The sequence below is a fragment of the Triturus cristatus genome, chromosome 12 (genome assembly GCF_964204655.1).
Source record: "Triturus cristatus chromosome 12, aTriCri1.1, whole genome shotgun sequence".
Classification (NCBI taxonomy): domain Eukaryota; kingdom Metazoa; phylum Chordata; class Amphibia; order Caudata; family Salamandridae; genus Triturus; species Triturus cristatus.
In genome coordinates this window covers 726,614,004-726,637,041 of record NC_140595.1, presented here as the reverse complement: position 1 = coordinate 726,637,041, position 23,038 = coordinate 726,614,004, and the positions used below count along the sequence as shown (strand labels likewise).

At 40.0% G+C, this 23,038-nt stretch overlaps 3 non-coding genes across 3 annotated transcripts; all 3 read left to right on the top strand.

The window, feature by feature from the left end:
* The first annotated feature begins 16,346 nt into the window (after positions 1 to 16,346).
* On the top strand, positions 16,347 to 16,428 carry TRNAS-CGA (transfer RNA serine (anticodon CGA)). Its single transcript has one exon. It is a non-coding gene; the product is annotated as a tRNA-Ser (tRNA).
* A 1,281-nt stretch (positions 16,429 to 17,709) lies between these two features.
* On the top strand, positions 17,710 to 17,781 carry TRNAH-GUG (transfer RNA histidin (anticodon GUG)). The gene has a single exon. It is a non-coding gene; the product is annotated as a tRNA-His (tRNA).
* A 2,588-nt stretch (positions 17,782 to 20,369) lies between these two features.
* TRNAS-CGA (transfer RNA serine (anticodon CGA)) lies at positions 20,370 to 20,451 on the top strand. Its single transcript has one exon. It is a non-coding gene; the product is annotated as a tRNA-Ser (tRNA).
* Positions 20,452 to 23,038: the final 2,587 nt, after the last annotated feature.

Here is a 23,038-nt window from a genome sequence, read left to right as displayed (position 1 = left end):
ACTTTAGCACTGGTGTAAACGCTTCAAATTATTATACCGTTGCTCTCTCATTCATACCTGCCCATGCACTTGAAAGTTACTTTACCAATAAAAGACGCAAAGAGAGAAATAGAACAAAAGTGCTGGCTGGATTGGCAAACACACTTCATAAAACTGCATTTTCTTTTTTATTCTCCCCCGTGTCACATGCTTAACCTCCCCATGTGTAATTTCTCTTAACCTGCTGTCCCAGGAAGAGAATTTCATCTACAGGCCCTTTCTGTGTTTTTTTCCCTAGTCTGTCTTTCCCATTTCTTAGCTGTGTAACTGTTCCTTTACGCGCTCTATTTAAACGCCATCAATCTCATTTGAGCTCCTTGCTCCCGCTTCTGTTTTCTCCACCTCTCATACTGCCAGTTCTCTCTTTCTCTGTGGTTGGTGGCTACTTTCCTGAGCTTCCGAAGCCACGTGGTTCCTGCCTCTTGTTGTCAGACTTGAATTGGAAAAGGAACCATATTAACAAGCCTTTACCACTCACACACGGCGTAAGTTTATACTTTAATTCAGTGAGCTAAGAAAAGCGTGTTGTGGGTCCCCTACGAGCCATGGTGCTTGCTTCATCATGATTTGGCACCAGTCATTAGCCGCAGCTCTGCTAATGAGCCACTGAGGTCAGTTTCAATATTTACTCAAAAATATAACCATGCAGCCCACCCCTCAACTGTGTATTTATCTTGCTTTTCTGCTGTTCGTGTGATTAGCTGGGAGGAGCTCACGGCGACATCCTCCCTATAAAAGTGTAGATGGATCACTCTCTAACTCTTTCTTGCTTCACATACAAATGGCTTGAAAGGTGCAGGGAAGATGCAGGTCTAATAGACAGAATAGAAGGTCTGTGCCAGGTGGGTTTCTCTGCATTGGTGTCCCATCACAGGTCCGTAAGTGTAATGTGTGATCTTTGACTCCTGGCATTTCACAAGCAGGCGGCCAGGAAACGGTTTCAGCCTATCTACCACTGAGGAGACGCAGCCTCTGAATGAGGAATGAGGAAGCAATGAATACATCCAGCCTATCACAGGAACAGCCCTGAGTGTTCCGAATTATAAATTCTCCATGTCACTGTATGTCGTTGAGCCCAAGTAGCTCGCCGTGATCGTATAGTGGTTAGTACTCTGCGTTGTGGCCGCAGCAACCTCGGTTCGAATCCGTGTCACGGCATTGTGGTTGGCAATGTCACGGCAGTTGGGTGTTAATTTTACAGAATTAGCAAATGTACCAGTGGTTTTTGTATAATGTCTATTAAAAACAGATCCTTTCAAATATTTAAACCATCTAACAACAAATGATTTAAACTCGCATGATTATAAGCTGTAGCTATAATGTATTTACTTACATAAATTATCGTTCTTGAACCTATTGGGGGTGGAGGGGGAGCGGAGCTCACCCCCCAGGTGCAGTTGAGTGACCTGTGTTGTGGCTCTCTAGAGGGAAGGCACAAATTTTGCTGTCACCCAGCCCAATCCAGACGTGTATTGGGGCCAGGTTTCAGGCAAATAGAGCAGTAAGTGCAGAGAAATGTTCACTCTCTAAAAGTGGCATTTCTAAAATAGTAAAGTTAAATCCAACCTCACCAGTAAGTAGGATTTTCAATAAATAAATAAAGCTACTCCTCTCCGATATGGAATTACCAAATAAAAAGTATAGGGGAATACACAGAGCTAACCTATGAGAGGGGTAGACCTCACAGTAGTGAAAAATGAAATAGACTGTTTGGTACTTACAGGACACGCGAACCACCAAAGTACATATCTTATTTTTTACTTACATAGCATCATGCACCTAGGACTACCTAGGGCCTACCTTAGGTGTAAATTATATGTAACAAAAGGGGAGTTTAAGGCTTGGCAAGTAGGCTGGGACTCCCCTGGGAGACCCCTGAGTCTATGCCCAGAACCATAACTCTGCCAGTCGAGTACTTACCTAAAAGCCGATAACTCACTTTTCTTCCATAGGCTAAAATTTCGTTGTTTCACTTGGAAATTCTTCTAAGTGGTGTGGAGTTTTGGAACTTTAAAATATTTATCTAAAATCAGCCGAACAACGAATTCTGATTTACTCACCTGTTATCAGGAGAGACCTCAGTGCTGCATCTTGGAGCTCAGTACTGACCCTGAAAAGTAATTTTAACCGTACTTACCAGTAACTCGAATTTCCTTACATGGGATATCATTGCCTGCTTTTTGCTGAAAATTTTCTAAGTGTCGATTTTTGAAACTTACAAATATTCTTTAAAAATCGTACCAACTGTGAAAACGTAATTGTTTACCTGTTTTAGATAGATGTCCCAGTACTGAGCCTAGGAGCCCAGCACTGGATTACAAAAGTAACAAGAACGTACTTTACCCGTAACTTGAATTTTCTTCCATAGGAAACCATTGACTGTTTTTCTGTGAAATTTCTTCTAAGTGTCGATTTTGCAAACATGTAAATATTCCTTAAAAATCGCCTGTATAACTTAAACGCAGTTTCTCAACTGCTTACAGGTGGTACAGTAGTGCTGGATCTAGGATCCAACACTGACCTAGAAAAAGTAACCATAACCCCACTTACCTGCTAAGTGAATTTCCTTCCGTAGGATAACATTGGTAATTTGATCAGCAAAAGTTTCGAAGTGTCAACTTTTAAAATAGCAAAATATTGCTTAAAAATCACAACAGTAACTAAAACGAATTTACTCACTTGTTTCCAAGAACTGTCCCAGGACTGAATCTAGGATCCAGTCCTGGATTTAGAAAAGTAATCCTGAAAGTAATTAATTGCATATAACTTAAAATTCCCATTGAGCTTGCTGGAGCAGAGTTTTCTTTTAGAAAATTCTGGGGCTTTTGAAGCTCTGGCTTGTCTATGGGTTTTATTAATTTATTAATAATTAACAATTAATTATTTGTCTTGTGCAAGTGTGTTTTACTAATTAACCTGTTTGTCCTAACACGAGAGAAAGTTATACGAGGGTTAGCTTATGTTTGCTGTTTCTGTATTTACAATAACGTGCAAGTTTTCATGTTTAAATGTTGCTGTGTGCTATTTATTTTGAGCACAAAACGCTGTCTGAATTAATGCTTTTTATGTCGCAAAGCTAGATAAATGCATACACATAAGGGTATTAGTGGGGTTAACACTGTTTAATCATTATGCTGTAGTAACCTTTATTTTGTCTCTTTAATTAAAGATGGTCTATTGTGGCCTATGGAGGCCTTTATGAAATGGCTGAGAATATTTTGAAGCCTGGCTGAGCCGTTGCGAAATCTGTGATGTGGCAAGGGAGACCCCTGCTGGAAATCGGTTGAAGACAACTGACCGTAGTCCTTGAATGAAAATTTCCATGAGGATATCAGCAGTTTGGAGGATCTCCAAAAGAAATGATTTGTCCTTGGTGAACAAAGGAGCTTCTGAAACAAACAATGAGCTGTAGCTCGGCTGCCGAGGGAAGCGGAATGAGTTAGATACTTTAATTGTTTCTGTTTCTTGGTTCCTGTTCCGTGGTTACGTTCTGTGACTTTTCCTGAGCGGAGATTTTCAGATGTTGCAATGTTACATCTCTTCCTTCTCGTTCTGCTCAGTGATACAGTTTTACTTGTCAATTTTATGTGAGTTTCCATTGTATTTTTCATTATAAAAACTGTTAGCTTAGGGAGGGCTCTCCCCACTCTTTCCCCACTTTTTTTCCACTTGCCATTTTACCTTCGCTGCGTGAACTTGCGTTGCTGAGGACTGATGCTGAGGACTGTCCTGAGAGACTTTGCCAAGAGACTGGTCCTGACCCGTTCTGACACTTAGTTAGAATAGGTAACTATGAGAAATGATTTATTCTGATTTATTTTGACTAATTTTAGATAAAGCAATATAACTTTTAAACATGGTGTTGAATATTTCTTTCCTTGTCAATTATTGAGTATATTTTTGATTATTGTTTTATAGATTGTTTATAGTATGTTTAAGGACAACCACTATAATCAGGTCCTATCGCTTAGATATAGATGCAGGGTGGTTTAGGAGTTTTCTTCCCACAGGTTTATTGCTGGTAGAGTATTTGAGCGTATGTTAGTGAAATGGGCCCTAGTGTATGAAGAATGTATGTGCGTGTAACTGTAAGATTACTCTATCCGTGGTAGTGGGCATATTTTTGATACCCTGATCTGTATCAATTTCTCTGGTAGCAGAGGATGGTTATAGATGGTTGTCTTGATCTGATAAGATAAGATTGCTTGTAAATTAGCTTATTGATTATTGACTTATTTTGATGTTGTTGGTATATGTACTAATACTATATGTTGGAGTCGTAATGTTGAGTTATATGTAGTGCTTCTGGAATTTGGAAGCTGGAAGCAGTTCCGTAGTAGGGCAGAGGAAGGTGTATATGCTGCTCTCGGGAAAGACGGGATTGTAAGGAATTACGTGTGACAATTGAAGTTGCGCGTTCACATTGTCTGGGTTCGGAATCAGTGACATTATTGTATGTTACTATTAGAAAATATTTCTGGTATATAAGGAGTGTGTATCGTAGTGAAGGTTATCTGTGAAACTCTGGTCTTAAGTCCCAGGGATCCGTAAGGATTGCCGTTAAAGCTTATTGCGGGAGGAGTAATAGGTATTCTCTGAGCTTGTTTGCGGAACTGAGCAGAGGTAAGCTGCTTAGTTGTTGTGAGTTATAATTCTGTACAGAGACAGATTGTGCTGTTCTCGAGAAGCAGGATTCTGTGTGTATGTACTATATTTTTTCTCGTATGAATGTGCGTGAATGCATATACATTTATTGATTGTAAGACTCTTTTGGATACGTCCTAGAGGAAACAGTTATGAGATGTATGTAAGTTTGTTGACTCTTAAGAAATAGACTCTCTTTTACTATTCTGTGGTTAGCGAAGCAGACAATGGAGATGTTTTTATGTTGTAACTAATAGATTTTGTAGAGATTTTGACACACGAAGTCTACTGAGAGTTTTTGTAAAGGAGGGGTAGACGAGTGACAGAGACAGGAGACAGAGACTGCAGCGGCTGCTGACGTCAGAAAGTTCGCGCACTGATTGGATAGTGACTCAGAATAGGGTTCGCGCTAGGATTGGTGCGTTAGTGTGAGTCGCGCTGCTATTGGATGAAAATTCGTATTGTATATCTATAATACGGAAGAATAGAGAGTTTGATAAGCGCTTGCTAAAATGTATTACCAAGAAGAGAAAAAGAAAAAGACATTCTTTGGAAAGGTTAAGAAGTGGTTTAGTAAGGATAAAGAGGTTAAAACAAGAGAGGGTGAGTTGCTACCTCCAGCGAAAACACCTGCATCCTTCATGGCTGCGAAATATGGATTACATACCTGTATATGGTTACAGAATTGGGTCAGGTATACTAAAGAAGATGGTGTTCTAGCATTTCCAGAACATGGTTCATTTAATTTGGCCGTGTTGAGAAATTTACGGGAAAAGATGTTATGCTTAGACCCGAAGCCGAGACCTACACAGTTCGAGGCTTTAGTGGAATGGGAAGAGGAAGTTCATGACCGAGAAAAGCAAAGATCTGGAGGGTATTACAGGTACATGTTTGGGAGGAGACATGATCGTGAGACACATCATGATCGAATGAAAAGATGGCGAGATGTTAGTATGTCAGAGGGATTATATCCAATGAGAACAGTTGAAGCTTCTGCTCCTTCAGAAGAAAGGGTTTCTGAGTCAGATAGGAGAAGATATGGAGAGTATGAAGATGAGGTCTTGAATGACATGATTTACAAAAGACCACCTCCATATAGATCAGAACCGGATGAGAGTACACCAGTTGTTTCTCCGATAAGAGATACTGTTGAGAAAGAAAAAATGACACCTGAATCAAGGGGTAGTAGTTCTTTCAGAGAGAGAGAGAATAGAGGTAGTGAGGAAAATGCCAGACAATTAGCAAAGACGACAACAGAACTGACTGAGAAAATTAGAGAGTTAACGATGAATCTGGAAGCTGTTACGGTACCTGTAACTATAGGTCCGGTAATTCCTGTGTTTGATAAACAGAGGACAGGTGAGAATGGACTGGTAGTTCCATATATTGCAAATGATTTGACAAATTCAGCTGGTCCTTCAGGAGATTCAGATAAAAGAACAGGGAGAAGTGATCTGAAACAAACCAGACATGACACATGTAGTGACTTGAGACAAACCAGACATGACACATGTAGTGAATTATTGGATGTTAGTGAACCTAGTTGTTCAGGGATGCCAATTTTAGAACCGCAGAAAAAAGTGGTTCCAGTGAGAAAAACTGCAGAAATAACAGTTGACGATTTAAATGATTGGATGAAGGTTCTTCAGAAAAAAGATAAAGATTCACAAGTTATTGATGTGGTTAAATTACGTATAGAATTAGAAGAGCTTGTGACAGGAACAGTTCCAACAGAAATCCTGAAAAGTCATCATGATGGTGAATTAATGTTTATGTGCAAGAGCATAACATGGAGAGCAAGAAATACACATGATAGACTGAGAGCGATAGCAAATGAGCAAGGAGTTGACATTGATAGAGTAAAGGCTTTGCAGAAAACGTATAGGATGGATTTCACAGAGAAAGATATAGAAAATTTGAATACTTCTGGTAGAACAGGACAGATTAAAGAAATGGTGGCATTATTGCGAAGATGGGGTGATGTAGAAAAGTGGAAGGATAGGTGGTATAAGAAGAGAGAGGAATCTGAAGATAGAACAACTTACTCAGCATTTCCAGTGAGAGAAAAAGAGAAACCAGTGGAGCAGTTTCCCATGAGAGAAATACCTGGAGGAGGATATGTACATGTTCCATGGACCAGACAGGATATTTTATCATTTACGCATGATTTCCCTCGATTGAGAGAAAAGCCCGTCGAGTGGTATAGGCAGGTAGACAGGTTTGTGAAATTGTCAAAAGTGCTGTGGGTTGACCTGAATAGTCTGTTTGATATAATTGTTCCAGCAGACTTATGGACTGAGTGTAAAATAGTTGTGAGTTGGCCTACTGAGGAATATCCAAGAGATCCAAGAACAGGGGCACCAGATCCAGAAGTGATGAGGAAGTACGATCAGGTGATGGTATACCTGAAGAGTAAAGTTCCTCCAAAAGAGACAGACTGGGTTAAAATAGATCGAACACAACAGGAAGCAAAATAATCAGTTCATGCTTTTTACGAAAGGCTGATACTGGCTTTTAAACAATTCAGTGGAGATGAACACCTGGGTGACAAGGATTTGAGTCATTTTGTATACCGATTTGTATATGGTCTTAGACCTGAAATTGGTGAGAGAATTCGTGAACACACAGTGGACTGGCAGAGTAAGAAAGTAGATGAGATTCTGAGACATGCAAAATATTTCAGTCATGAAATTGAAGCAAAACAAAGAAAGCTGAAAGAGAAAGCAATGTGGGCACAAGTGAAAGTTGCAGAAAGACAGGAAGCACAGTTGGTGGAACAGGCAAATAATACAGGAAATAATACAGGGAATAGACCGAGATTTGCAGGAAAAGGAAGGGGAAGTCTTGAGGAAGCCAAAAAGAAGTTCCCGTGTCACAACTGTGGCCAACTGGGACATTGGAGATCTGAATGTCCTAATCCACCATTAAATGAGGGTAAATCCTTAAATCAACAGGTGCAGAATGAAGGGAATAACCAGCAGCAACAACAGCAGAAAGTTGTGAGACAGCAGCAGAGTCAAGAGCCAAAACCGCCATTACCGCAGAATAGAGGGGTACAAAAGTACAGTCAGGACTCGGGATTCTTCAATGATGAGCAGGTAAATAAACCAAGACGTACTAACAAGGTACAACAGTACTTGTTAAAGAGTGAAGGGAGTGAGTCTGAGGGTGATTATTGACGGTGCCGAGGAGAGGAAGAAGAGTGCATACTTGGTGCAACTCTAGAAATAGACCAGGCAGGACCATTTGTGGATGGGAAAATAAATGAGGAGAGTGTTACTTTTTTGGTAGACACAGGTGCGACAAGATCAACTGTCAGGTCAGCAGATGTTAGAAATCTTCCTCTCTCGGATGAAGCAATCCAAGTAGTTGGTGTAGCCAATACACAAATCAGAACACGTCTTACTGAACCAGTAAGAGTACAGATAGGGAAATTTTCAGACATGCACAGATTCATTGTCTGTGACACGAGTCCAGTGAACCTGTTAGGTAGGGACTTGCTGTGTAAAATGAACTGTACAATTTTCTGTACACCAGATGGAATAGCTTTTGAGACACCAGATGATGATGTTTTCTACCGAATGACTCTAGAAAATAGAGAAAGTGAGTTAATTGGTGCATTTCCAGTGTTCAATCCGGAGGATTTGCCTCAAGTGCTGAGAGACACAGTGAAAAGAGCAGTTTGGGATTTTACAGGAGAGGATGTGGGATTGATGAATAATGTAGATCCAGTGAAAATTGCAGTGAAAGAGGGAATTACATATCCTAACATTCCTCAGTACAAAATGACACCAGAAATAATTGAAGGGATAACTCCTATAATTGAGAAAATGATTCAGCAAGGAGTTTTAAGAGAACTACTGAGTAGTCCGTGTAATTCACCGATAATGGGACTGAAAAAGCCCAATGGTAAGTTCAGGATCGTGCAAGACCTGAGAAAAGTTAATCAGATTGTGGTGGCATGTTGTCCCATCGTGCCAAATCCATCAGTGATTCTGTATCAAATTCCACATGATGCTGAGTGGTATACAGTGATTGATTTGTGTCATGCATTCTTTTCAATTCCATTGCATCATGACAGCCAGCCGATTTTTGCATTTAGGTTTGGCCAGCGTATTTTAGCATGGTGTCGTATCCCACAGGGATATACGGAGAGTCCTTCGATATTCAATCAGTTATTGAAGAGATCGTTGGAAAGTCTAGTCATGCCTGAAAGCTCAGTACTAGTACAATATATTGATGACCTACTTGTGTCATCAAAGACACGTGAGGCTTGTGAAGTGGATACCATAGCTTTACTGAATCATCTGGCGGATGGAGGGTTAAAGGTATCTCCAGCCAAATTGCAATTTTGCAAGAAAGAGGTGCATTATCTTGGACATAATATTGAGAAAGGTCTGAGAAAAGTGACTACTGACAGGATCAAAATAATCAGAGAAATGAAAGCTCCAAAAACCCAGAGAGAAGTGAGAATGTTCCTGGGTATGGTGGGATATTGTCGTCAGTGGATAATTAATTTTTCCCTGATAGCAAAGCCATTGATTAAATTGACAAAAAGTGAAATGACAGATCCATTGGATCTGGATGCAGAACAATTGGCAGCATTTGAAGAGCTAAAAAGTAAAATGTGTGAAGCTCCAGCTCTGGGTATGCCAGATTATGAAAAAGAGTTTGAACTGTACTGCAGTGAGAGAAATGGATGTGCACTTTCAGTGTTAATCCAGAAACATGGGCAATTGAGAAGGCCTATTGCGTACTTCTCATCGACACTCGACCCTGTAGCTGTGGGTTTACCAGGTTGTCTAAAATCTGTGGCTGCAACATGCAGAAGCCTGGAACAGAGTGAGGGAATCATAATGGGGTATCCTGTAAGGGTATTCGTACCTCACAATGTGGCAATTCTTTTGACAAGAAGCAGAACTCAGCATATGTCACATAGTCGGTTGACTAAGTATGAAAAAGTGATTCTGGGAGCATCAAATGTGACTCTTGAGAGATGTATGAATGTGAATCCAGCGACACTCTTGCCGGATATTGAGAATGTGGGTATAAAGATGGAAGATGATCATGATTGCTTAGATGTGCTTGAGTACTGTACGAAACCGAGACCAGATATCAGGGATATTCCCTTACCTGAGAATGATCATGTGTTGTTTGTGGATGGATCATGCCTGAGAAATGATAATGGTGTGCTATGTGCAGCATATGCAGTGTGCAAAGTTTCAGAGGTCATGGAAGCATCACCATTGAAAGGAGTGAAATCTGCGCAAGTTGCTGAATTAGTGGCATTGACAAAAGCTTGTGAGATTGGGAAGGATTTGAGAACAACAATATTGACTGATAGTCAGTATGGATTTGGAGTGGTGCATGACTTTGGCCAACTGTGGCTACAAAGAGGTTTCTTGACATCGGGTGGAACTCCGATAAAGAATGCTGAACTGATTGGAAAATTGCTTGAGGCGATACAGCTGCCTAAGGAGTTAGCAGTTGTAAAATGTGAAGCACATGGTTCAGGGGAGGATTTTATCACGGTTGGAAATCGATATGCCAACGATGTGGCGCAGTATTGCGCCAAGACGAATCAGTCGATTAACAGGGAAAGAGAGAAGGAAATGTCTTTTCTTTCTGTGATGTTTACTAATGTCCTAGAAACGTGGGATGAAGTGAAACAGTTACAAGATGAGGCAGGAGAAGAAGAGAAACAAGATTGGGTTAAGGCAGGATGGGTTAAACAAACCTGGTACAATGCAAAGTTTAGGACAATTGCAGAGAGCATCTGTCAAAGGTGTTTGATTTGTCAGCAATTTAACACTGGGAAAAAGACAGTGGTGAGTCTAGGGACAATTGGCAGAGAAGGAGGTCCTTTCACAAGAATGCAAATTGATTTCATTGAAATGCCCCAAGTGAACAGACTGAGGTATGTTCTAGTGGTAGTCTGTTTGTTTTCAAGGTGGGTGGAAGCTTACCCGACTAGAAGAAATGATGGATTGACAGTGGCAAAATTACTGTTGAGAGAATTGATTCCTAGGTTCGGGTTTCCAGTTACAGTTGAGTCTGACAGAGGTAGACACTTCCAAAATGAACTCATTGGTTTGATTTGTGAAGCATTAAAAATACAGCAGAAGCTACATTGTGCATACCGACCAGAGGCTTCTGGTGTGGTTGAGCAGATCAATGGCACAATCAAAAACAGAATCGGAAAGATGTGTTTAGCCACTGGCATGAAATGGCCAGACGTTTTGCCTCTAGTCTTAATGACTATGAGATCTACTCCAGATAGAACTACAGGTTTGAGTCCGCATGAAATAATTATGGGACATGCAATGCGCCATGCATTCGTGCCTGTGAATAAATTGGTGACAATAACTGATGACATGATTTTGGATTATTGTAAAGGCCTGGCTGACGCAGTTCATTCTGTGTTTCACCAGGTTGGAGAAGAAGCTACCACACTTGAGAAGAAGCAAGCTCATGATCTAAGTCCAGGTGACTGGGTGAGGATTAAGGTGCACAGAAGAAGAAATTGCTTGATTCCAAGGTGGGGAAGGCCGAGACAAGTTATTCTGACTACAACGACTGCAGTAAAGTGTGCTGGAGTGAGACACTGGGTACATGCAAGTCATACTCTGAGAATTCCAAGCCCGAGAGAGGGAACTGGTGAAGAGTATTATGAAGAGTCAGATTCCAGTGATGGTGAAGATCCTGAAGATACGGAATCAGTGAGAAAAGAAGCAGAGAGAGCTTCAAGAGATTCACTGCGAGTATCAGAGGAAAAATCAGATTCTGTTAAAGAGCCTGAAGTTTCGAGTAGCAGTGGAGGAAAAAGAAAAGAAAAGAGAAAACACACAGAGACTACTCCTGAATCAGAAGAGGAGGAGATTGAAGAACCACTTGAGATTATTCTTGAAGAAACAGGGTCAGAAAAAGATAGAGAGGGACAGATTGCGGAACACCCGCGAGGAGGTGTAGGGAACATTGATGAGGAGCTAGGTGAAGGGACAAGTAGACAGCAAGAAGATTGCGTGTCGGAGACCCGAGGAGGGACAGAAGTAGGGAAGTCTCAAATAGTGGTGAAAGAATCTGTGGAAGAAAAGAAAACTGCTAAGAAACGAAAGCAAGAGGCAATTGAAACAGAATCGGATGATGAAAATGAACAAACAGAGGGTCGAGTTCTGAAAAAGAGAACTTCGATTGGAGAAAGGAGTGTTGAAAAAGTGAAACCGAAAAAGGTTGTGAAAGGAGAACGTTGGCCTAACAACCAAGTTAAAAGGGTGAAATACAGAATAATAAGAGCAAATTCATCAAAAGCTGAACAAGTGAATGAAGTATCAAGTCAAACTTCGAGAGCTGAAGAAGAAGAATCAAAGAGATCAAAAGAACCAGTAGAAATAAAAAGAGTTAAAAGACCCAACCAAAAGTACAGATCACCGGAATGGTCTTATGTGACACTGTCTGAAGAAGGAAAAGAAGAAACAGTGACTCAAGATAATCCGGAAGTGGTCTTGAGAAAAGTGGTTGAGGAAGATACTGGTGAAATCCTGAAAGTACTCTTGACTGACATTAGAGAAGAGTCAGATACTGAGGATTTGAGTGTTGGAGATCTGATACAATTTGATGTTGAAGAAATTGGAGTGAAAAATGATGAGTATCCAAACTGAGTAAAAGAAAGATTCACTTGGACTGAGTGAACAGAAAAATCATTTGAAGAGCTGAAGAGTTTGGAACAAACGTTGAAGATTTGAAAAGTTCTAATTTCAGTAGTGGAGTAGTAGAGGTTAAAGCAGAATGGCTAACATAGAGAATAATCAAAATAGATGTGCCTTCTTTAAAAGGTGGTGCAAGATGTGCTGCTGTTGTACTGGATTATTAATGCTTCTATGGGGTGTTTTAGTTTTATTAGTTACTTTTAAGATTGAGTTTGGAATGGACACAGAAAATATGACTAATATAGAGAAGAATTCACAAAAAGTAGTTCCAATTAGAAGTAGTAGTTACATACACAAAGATAGGTCAATTAATAATTTTTCTAGTAATGTTTTTTCTAAACTGTTATATGAATATGTGAAGACAATGGAAGTGAGGGATTGCTATGTCTGCATGCAGTTACCTGCATCCGTTTCAGAGGGTGTTACTTATCACCATTTACCAGCTACATATGGTATTTCTTGTAGTATTTTAAGTAGTGTTTTTTATTTGTTAGGGAAAATAGATTATAAGATGTCTAACAGAGATAGTATTTTTGGGCACTTGCCAATGAATAAAGAGCTGAATCCAGCTAAAGAAGCTAACACTTTTGGTGAGATTTTTATTGAAGAAAAAGGACTAACATTAGATTACATTTTTAAGAATAATTTAACTTGCAGTCTGAAAGAAGAGGAGAAAGCTTTCCTGGATATGGTAGAGGAAAGGAGAGTGAACATGCATGAGAAAGCAGGGAAATATGAAGTGGGTGAGACAATTTGGGACATTGAGATGGGAAAAGAGTTGAAAAATGGGGCTAGTCCAACTTTGGCTCTAGATGCACCGCAGAAGGGTAAACTATGCATTACCAGAAGGAAATCCCAATATGATACATATTTTGTGGGGACTAGTGAGTGCCATGATACATACTTCGTTGCGGGTTTCAAAGGTGGAGAAGATACAATTTTTCCAGGAGTGTACTATGTGTGTGGGAACAAGGCTTATTACAAGTTGCCTGACCATTGGTATGGCACGTGTTATGTGGGTTTGGTTTTTCCTAAAATTTTTCATACAGATAAAATAAAAGATGTAGAAGATATTAACTTATTAACACGTTTTAAGAGAGAAACTTGGTCTTATTCTTTTGGCCAAGGAGGGTGGAGTTTGTGGAATTTTGAAAGTTCAACATTGTTGCACTTACATTCCTGATGAAAGTAAAGACCTGAAGGTCTATATCAAAAATATTACTGATTTGCATGAAGAATTAGTACCACTTGAAACTGGGAGTTTATGGACTAAATTAGCTAATAAGATGATAGCTGTTAAGGATTTTATTACAAAAATAGGTAGTACTATTATAGGTAGAATATTGTTTCCGTTGTCTTGTATAATTGTTGCTTTACTGATATTAAGGTTAGTGTGTGTGTGTTGTAAAAACAGGAGAGGGAAAGAGAAATTGAAAAATGAAAAGAAAAACAAGAATTCGAAAAATTCGAAAAGAGAACCAGAAGAGATTGAATTAGAAGAATTGAGGGAGAGTGTTTATTTAGAAACAAAGAGAGATGATGAAAGAGTGACTGGTGTGTAATTTTGTGTAAGGGGAAAAGACATTTCTGATTTCTCCTAAAATGGGACTAAATTTTCACTAATTTTTTTTTGGGTTTATTTGGTGATAAAATCACCAAAGGGGGGATTGCTGGAGCAGAGTTTTCTTTTAGAAAATTCTGGGGCTTTTGAAGCTCTGGCTTGTCTATGCGTTTTATTAATTTATTAATAATTAACAATTAATTATTTGTCTTGTGCAAGTGTGTTTTACTAATTAACCTGTTTGTCCTAACACGAGAGAAAGTTATACGAGGGTTAGCTTATGTTTGCTGTTTCTGTATTTACAATAACGTGCAAGTTTTCATGTTTAAATGTTGCTGTGTGCTATTTATTTTGAGCACAAAACGCTGTCTGAATTAATGCTTTTTATGTCGCAAAGCTAGATAAATGCATACACATAAGGGTATTAGTGGAGTTAACACTGTTTAATCATTATGCTGTAGTAACCTTTATTTTGTCTCTTTAATTAAAGATGGTCTATTGTGGCCTATGGAGGCCTTTATGAAATGGCTGAGAATATTTTGAAGCCTGGCTGAGCCGTGGCGCAATCTGTGATGTGGCAAGGGAGACCCCTGCTGGAAATCGGTTGAAGACAACTGACCGTAGTCCTTGAATGAAAATTTCCATGAGGATATCAGCAGTTTGGAGGATCTCCAAAAGAAATGATTTGTCCTTGGTGGACAAAGGAGCTTCTGAAACAAACAATGAGCTGTAGCTCGGCTGCCGAGGGAAGCGGAATGAGTTAGATACTTTAATAGTTTCTGTTTCTTGGTTCCTGTTCCGTGGTTACGTTCTGTGACTTTTCCTGAGCGGAGATTTTCAGATGTTGCAATGTTACATCTCTTCCTTCTCGTTCTGCTCAGTGATACAGTTTTACTTGTCAATTTTATGTGAGTTTCCATTGTATTTTTCATTATAAAAACTGTTAGCTTAGGGAGGGCTCTCCCCACTCTTTCCCCACTTTTTTTCCACTTGCCATTTTACCTTCGCTGCGTGAACTTGCGTTGCTGAGGACTGATGCTGAGGACTGTCCTGAGAGACTTTGCCAAGAGACTGGTCCTGACCCGTTCTGACACTTAGTTAGAATAGGTAACTATGAGAAATGATTTATTCTGATTTATTTTGACTAATTTTAGATAAAGCAATATAACTTTTAAACATGGTGTTGAATATTTCTTTCCTTGTCAATTATTGAGTATATTTTTGATTATTGTTTTATAGATTGTTTATAGTATGTTTAAGGACAACCACTATAATCAGGTCCTATCGCTTAGATATAGATGCAGGGTGGTTTAGGAGTTTTCTTCCCACAGGTTTATTGCTGGTAGAGTATTTGAGCGTATGTTAGTGAAATGGGCCCTAGTGTATGAAGAATGTATGTGCGTGTAACTGTAAGATTACTCTATCCGTGGTAGTGGGCATATTTTTGATACCCTGATCTGTATCAAGCTCAATGTATTATTGTGATTCAAATTGTGTTGCCTATTGCAATAAACTGTAACTATGACCTGCAAAAGTCAATTGCCTATTGCAAAGTATTTAACTAAAGCATCTCATTCTGAGAAAGTATATTTTGATACCTATTGTTGGTTCTAAAATAAAACAACAATATCTTTTGTATGCAAACCAATGGCCTAGAGTTCAGTTCTTGAGTGTGTGAGACCATTTGCTGACTGAGTGTGTACAACAAATGTTTTACACTGTACTCTGATACTGCCTTACTGCTCGGCAAGCTACCACTTTAGAGAGTAAGGTTATATCTAACTTTACTGCACACTGTACCTATTTGGGAACAGTATATACAGAGCCACTTTCTCACAGTAGTGATAAAGTGATTAGAGTCCTAAGGCCAACATAAAGATACAGCAAAACTTGAGGTGAAAAGCAAAAAGGTTGCTGGTAGGCCACCTTAAGGATGCCAGGTCTAACAAAAACTGAACTAAGGATAACATGAGTAAAACATCAGGTTTCTCTACTGCATTTGGTGAGACAAGTGGGCCTTCTTTTATCTTCCATTCAAGCAATCTTTGACAGACCCCTTTATTATAGAGCTTTTCAAGGATTAAAGATAAGGCACTTACAAAGGAGTCCCAAATACTCAGAGATGGTTGACTTCTGTAATATGGGTCGTAGACTAAAAGCAGCGCAAAAACAGAGTGCAACAGGGTCCAAAAAACTTGAGTGCCACAAGAGAGTTTGAATGCAAGCGTATCCTTTTACAGATCCAGAGATATACTCATGCAATTTTTGTTTTTAGGACAGAACGTGCATGATGAAAAAAACATTGTTTTTAAAAAGCGCATTGCAGAATATCAGTACTTTGATGTGGGAAAACATCAAAACTTTCAAACAAAATATTTGTAGGCAGCTTACAGCAAGTTGTTGTGGCCGAGTGGTTAAGGCAATGGACTCGAAATCCATTGGGGTATTCACGCGGAGGTTCGAATCCTGCCAACAACGAGGATCTTTTTATTATCGGCTACAATTTCATAAGTTAACCTTTAGTATTTCTTCCATTTCAGTTTTATAACTAGGTGGCTTATTTTTGTGTCACTATTGCCTCTCCACATATTTGTTATCGCTACCTCTTTCATGTCTTTGCTACACCTCATTCCTACTTTAGCACTGGTGTAAACGCTTCAAATTATTATACCGTTGCTCTCTCATTCATACCTGCGCATGCACTTGAAAGTTACTTTACCAATAAAAGACGCAAAGAGAGAAATAGAACAAAAGTGCTGGCTGGATTGGCAAACACACTTCATAAAACTGCATTTTCTTTTTTATTCTCCCCCGTGTCACATGCTTAACCTCCCCATGTGTAATTTCTCTTAACCTGCTGTCCCAGGAAGAGAATTTCATCTACAGGCCCTTTCTGTGTTTTTTTCCCTAGTCTGTCTTTCCCATTTCTTAGCTGTGTAACTGTTCCTTTACGCGCTCTATTTAAACGCCATCAATCTCATTTGAGCTCCTTGCTCCCGCTTCTGTTTTCTCCACCTCTCATACTGCCAGTTCTCTCTTTCTCTGTGGTTGGTGGCTACTTTCCTGAGCTTCCGAAGCCACGTGGTTCCTGCCTCTTGTTGTCAGACTTGAATTGGAAAAGGAACCATATTAACAAGCCTTTACCACTCACACACGGCAGAAGTTTATACTTTAATTCAGTGAGCTAAGAAAAGCGTGTTGTGGGTCCCCTACGAGCCATGGTGCTTGCTTCATCATGATTTGGCACCAGTCATTAGCCGCAGCTCTGCTAATGAGCCACTGAGGTCAGTTTCAATATTTACTCAAAAATATAACCATGCAGCCCACCCCTCAACTGTGTATTTATCTTGCTTTTCTGCTGTTCGTGTGATTAGCTGGGAGGAGCTCACGGCGACATCCTCCCTATAAAAGTGTAGATGGATCACTCTCTAACTCTTTCTTGCTTCACATACAAAAGGCTTGAAAGGTGCAGGGAAGATGCAGGTCTAATAGACAGAATAGAAGGTCTGTGCCAGGTGGGTTTCTCTGCATTGGTGTCCCATCACAGGTCCGCAAGTGTAATATGTGAACTTTGACTCCTGGCATTTCACAAGCAGGCGGCCAGGAAACGGTTTCAGCCTATCAACCACTGAGGAGACGCAGCCTCTGAATGAGGAATGAGGAAGCAATGAATACATCCAGCCTATCACAGGAACAGCCCTGAGTGTTCCGAATTATAAATTCTCCATGTCACTGTATGTCGTTGAGCCCAAGTAGCTCGCCGTGATCGTATAGTGGTTAGTACTCTGCGTTGTGGCCGCAGCAACCTCGGTTCGAATCCGAGTCACGGCATTGTGGTTGGCAATGTCACGGCAGTTGGGTGTTAATTTTACAGAATTAGCAAATGTGCCAGTGGTTTTTGTAAAATGTCTATTAAAAACAGATCCTTTCAAATATTTAAACCATCTAACAACAAATGATTTAAACTCGCATGATTATAAGCTGTAGCTATAATGTATTTACTTACATAAATTATCGTTCTTGAACCTATTGGGGGTGGAGGGGGAGCGGAGCTCACCCCCCAGGTGCAGTTGAGTGACCTGTGTTGTGGCTCTCTAGAGGGAAGGCACAAATTTTGCTGTCACCCAGCCCAATCCAGACGTGTATTGGGGCCAGGTTTCAGGCAAATAGAGCAGTAAGTGCAGAGAAATGTTCACTCTCTAAAAGTGGCATTTCTAAAATAGTAAAGTTAAATCCAACCTCACCAGTAAGTAGGATTTTCAATAAATAAATAAAGCTACTCCTCTCCGATATGGAATTAACAAATAAAAAGTATAGGGGAATACACAGAGCTAACCTATGAGAGGGGTAGACCTCACAGTAGTGAAAAATGAAATAGACTGTTTGGTACTTACAGGACACGCGAACCACCAAAGTACATATCTTATTTTTTACTTACATAGCATCATGCACCTAGGACTACCTAGGGCCTACCTTAGGTGTAAATTATATGTAATAAAAGGGGAGTTTAAGGCTTGGCAAGTAGGCTGGGACTCCCCTGGGAGACCCCTGAGTCTATGCCCAGAACCATAACTCTGCCAGTCGAGTACTTACCTAAAAGCCGATAACTCACTTTTCTTCCATAGGCTAACATTGAGTGGTTTCACTTGGAAATTCTTCTAAGTGGTGTGGAGTTTTGGAACTTTAAAATATTCATCTAAAATCAGCCGAACAACGAATTCTGATTTACTCAACTGTTATCAGGAGAGACCTCAGTGCTGCATCTTGGAGCTCAGTACTGACCCTGAAAAGTAATTTTAACCGTACTTACCAGTAACTCGAATTTCCTTCCATGGGATATCATTGCCTGCTTTTTGCTGAAAATTTTCTAAGTGTCGATTTTTGAAACTTACAAATATTCTTTAAAAATCGTACCAACTGTGGAAACGTAATTGTTTACCTGTTTTAGATAGATGTCCCAGTACTGAGCCTAGGAGCCCAGCACTGGATTACAAAAGTAACGAGAATGTACTTTACCCGTAACTTGAATTTTCTTCCATAGGAAACCATTGACTGTTTTTCTGTGAAATTTCTTCTAAGTGTCGATTTTGCAAACATGTAAATATTCCTTAAAAATCGCCTGTATAACTTAAACGCAGTTTCTCACCTGCTTACAGGTGGTACAGTAGTGCTGGATCTAGGATCCAACACTGACCTAGAAAAAGGAACCATAACCCCACTTACCTGCTAAGTGAATTTCCTTCCATAGGATAACATTGGTAATTTGATCAGCAAAAGTTTCTAAGTGTCAACTTGTAAAATAGCAAAATATTGCTTAAAAATCACAACAGTAACTAAAACGAATTTACTCACTTGTTTCCAAGAACTGTCCCAGGACTGAATCTAGGATCCAGTCCTGGATTTAGAAAAGTAATCCTGAAAGTAATTAATTGCATATAACTTAAAATTCCCATTGAGCTCAATGTATTATTGTGATTCAAATTGTGTTGCCTATTGCAATAAACTGTAACTATGACCCGCAAAAGTCAATTGCCTATTGCAAAGTATTTAACTAAAGCATCTCATTCTGAGAAAGTATATTTTGATACCTATTGTTGGTTCTAAAATAAAACAACAATATCTTTTGTATGCAAACCAATGGCCTAGAGTTCAGTTCTTGAGTGTGTGAGACCATTTGCTGACTGAGTGTGTACAACAAATGTTTTACACTGTACTCTGATACTGCCTTACTGCTCGGCAAGCTACCACTTTAGAGAGTAAGGTTATATCTAACTTTAGCCTCTGCCAAACCTCTGGGGACTGGGGACTCTGTGCACACTGTACCTATTTGGGAACAGTATATACAGAGCCACTTTCTCACAGTAGTGATAAAGTGATTAGAGTGCTAAGGCCAACATAAAGATACAGCAAAACGTGAGGTGAAAAGCAAAAAGGTTGCTGGTAGGCCACCTTAAGGATGCCAGGTCTAACAAAAACTGAACTAAGGATAACATGAGTAAAACATCAGGTTTCTCTACTGCATTTGGTGAGACAAGTGGGCCTTCTTTTATCTTCCATTCAAGCAATCTTTGACAGACCCCTTTATTATAGAGCTTTTCAAGGATTAAAGATAAGGCACTTACAAAGGAGTCCCAAATACTCAGAGATGGTTGACTTCTGTAATATGGGTCGTAGACTAAAAGCAGCGCAAAAACAGAGTGCAACAGGGTCCAAAAAACTTGAGTGCCACAAGGGAGTTTGAATGCAAGCGTATCCTTTTACAGATCCAGAGATGTACTCATGCAATTTTTGTTTTTAGGACAGAACGTGCATGATGAAAAAAACATTGTTTTTAAAAAGCGCATTGCAGAATATCAGTACTTTGATGTGGGAAAACTTCAAAACTTTCAAACAAAATATTTGTAGGCAGCTTACAGCAAGTTGTTGTGGCCGAGTGGTTAAGGCGATGGACTCGAAATCCATTGGGGTATCCCCGCGCAGGTTCAAATCCTGCCAACAACGAGAATGTTTTTATTATCGGCTACAATTTCAGAAGTTAACCTTTAGTATTTCTTCCATTTCAGTTTTATAAATAGGTGGCTTATTTTTGTGTCACTATTGCCTCTCCACATATTTGTTATCGCTACCTCTTTCATGTCTTTGCTACACCTCATTCCTACTTTAGCACTGGTGTAAACGCTTCAAATTATTATACCGTTGCTCTCTCATTCATACCTGCGCATGCACTTGAAAGTTACTTTACCAATAAAAGACGCAAAGAGAGAAATAGAACAAAAGTGCTGGCTGGATTGGCAAACACACTTCATAAAACTGCATTTTCTTTTTTATTCTCCCCCGTGTTACATGCTTAACCTCCCCATGTGTAATTTCTCTTAACCTGCTGTCCCAGGAAGAGAATTTCATCTACTGGCTCTTTCTGTGTTTTTTTCCCTAGTCTGTGTAACTGTTCCTTTACGCGCTCTATTTAAACGCCATCAATCTCATTTGAGCTCCTTGCTCCCGCTTCTGTTTTCTCATCCTCTCATACTGCCAGTTCTCTCTTTCTCTGTGGTTGGTGGCTACTTTCCTGAGCTGCCGAAGCCACGTGGTTCCTGCCTCTTGTTGTCAGACTTGAATTGGAAAAGGAACCATATTAACAAGCCTTTACCACTCACACACGGCGGAAGTTTATACTTTAATTCAGTGAGCTAAGAAAAGCGTGTTGTGGGTCCCCTACGAGCCATGGTGCTTGCTTCATCATGATTTGGCACCAGTCATTAGCCGCAGCTCTGCTAATGAGCCACTGAGGTCAGTTTCAATATTTACTCAAAAACATAACCATGCAGCCCACCCCTCAACTGTGTATTTATCTTGCTTTTCTGCTGTTCGTGTGATTAGCTGGGAGGAGCTCACGGCGACATCCTCCCTATAAAAGTGTAGATGGATCACTCTCTAACTCTTTCTTGCTTCACATACAAATGGCTTGAAAGGTGCAGGGAAGATGCAGGTCTAATAGACAGAATAGAAGGCCTGTGCCAGGTGGGTTTCTCTGCATTGGTGTCCCATCACAGGTCCGCAAGTGTAATGTGTGATCTTTGACTCCTGGCATTTCACAAGCAGGCGGCCAGGAAACGGTTTCAGCCTATCAACCACTGAGGAGACGCAGCCTCTGAATGAGGAATGAGGAAGCAATGAATACATCCAGCCTATCACAGGAATAGCCCTGAGTGTTCCGAATTATAAATTCTCCATGTCACTGTATGACGTTGAGCCCAAGTAGCTCGCCGTGATCGTATAGTGGATAGTACTCTGCGTTGTGGCTGCAGCAACCTCGGTTTGAATCCGAGTCACGGCATTGTGGTTGGCAATGTCACGGCAGTTGGGTGTTATTTTTACAGAATTAGCAAATGTGCCAGTGGTTTTTGTAAAATGTCTATTAAAAACAGATCCTTTCAAATATTTAAACCATCTAACAACAAATGATTTAAACTCGCATGATTATAAGCTGTAGCTATAATGTATTTACTTACATAAATTATCGTTCTTGAACCTATTGGGGGTGGAGGGGGAGCGGAGCTCACCCCCCAGGTGCAGTTGAGTGACCTGTGTTGTGGCTCTCTAGAGGGAAGGCACAAATTTTGCTGTCACCCAGCCCAATCCAGACGTGTATTGGGGCCAGGTTTCAGGCAAATAGAGCAGTAAGTGCAGAGAAATGTTCACTCTCTAAAAGTGGCATTTCTAAAATAGTAAAGTTAAATCCAACCTCACCAGTAAGTAGGATTTTCAATAAATAAATAAAGCTACTCCTCTCCGATATGGAATTACCAAATAAAAAGTATAGGGGAATACACAGAGCTAACCTATGAGAGGGGTAGACCTCACAGTAGTGAAAAATGAAATAGACTGTTTGGTACTTACAGGACACGCGAACCACCAAAGTACATATCTTATTTTTTACTTACATAGCATCATGCACCTAGGACTACCTAGGGCCTACATTAGGTGTAAATTATATGTAATAAAAGGGGAGTTTAAGGCTTGGCAAGTAGGCTGCGACTCCCCTGGGAGACCCCTGAGTCTATGCCCAGAACCATAACTCTGCCAGTCGAGTACTTACCTAAAAGCCGATAACTCACTTTTCTTCCATAGGCTAAAATTTCGTTGTTTCACTTGGAAATTCTTCTAAGTGGTGTGGAGTTTTGGAACTTTAAAATATTCATCTAAAATCAGCCGAACAACGAATTCTGATTTACTCACCTGTTATCAGGAGAGACCTCAGTGCTGCATCTTGGAGCTCAGTACTGACCCTGTAAAGTAATTTTAACCGTACTTACCAGTAACTCGAATTTCCTTCCATGGGATATCATTGCCTGCTTTTTGCTGAAAATTTTCTAAGTGTCGATTTTTGAAACTTACAAATATTCTTTAAAAATCATACCAACTGTGAAAACGTAATTGTTTACCTGTTTTAGATAGATGTCCCAGTACTGAGCCTAGGAGCCCAGCACTGGATTACAAAAGTAACGAGAATGTACTTTACCCGTAACTTGAATTTTCTTCCATAGGAAACCATTGACTGTTTTTCTGTGAAATTTCTTCTAAGTGTCGA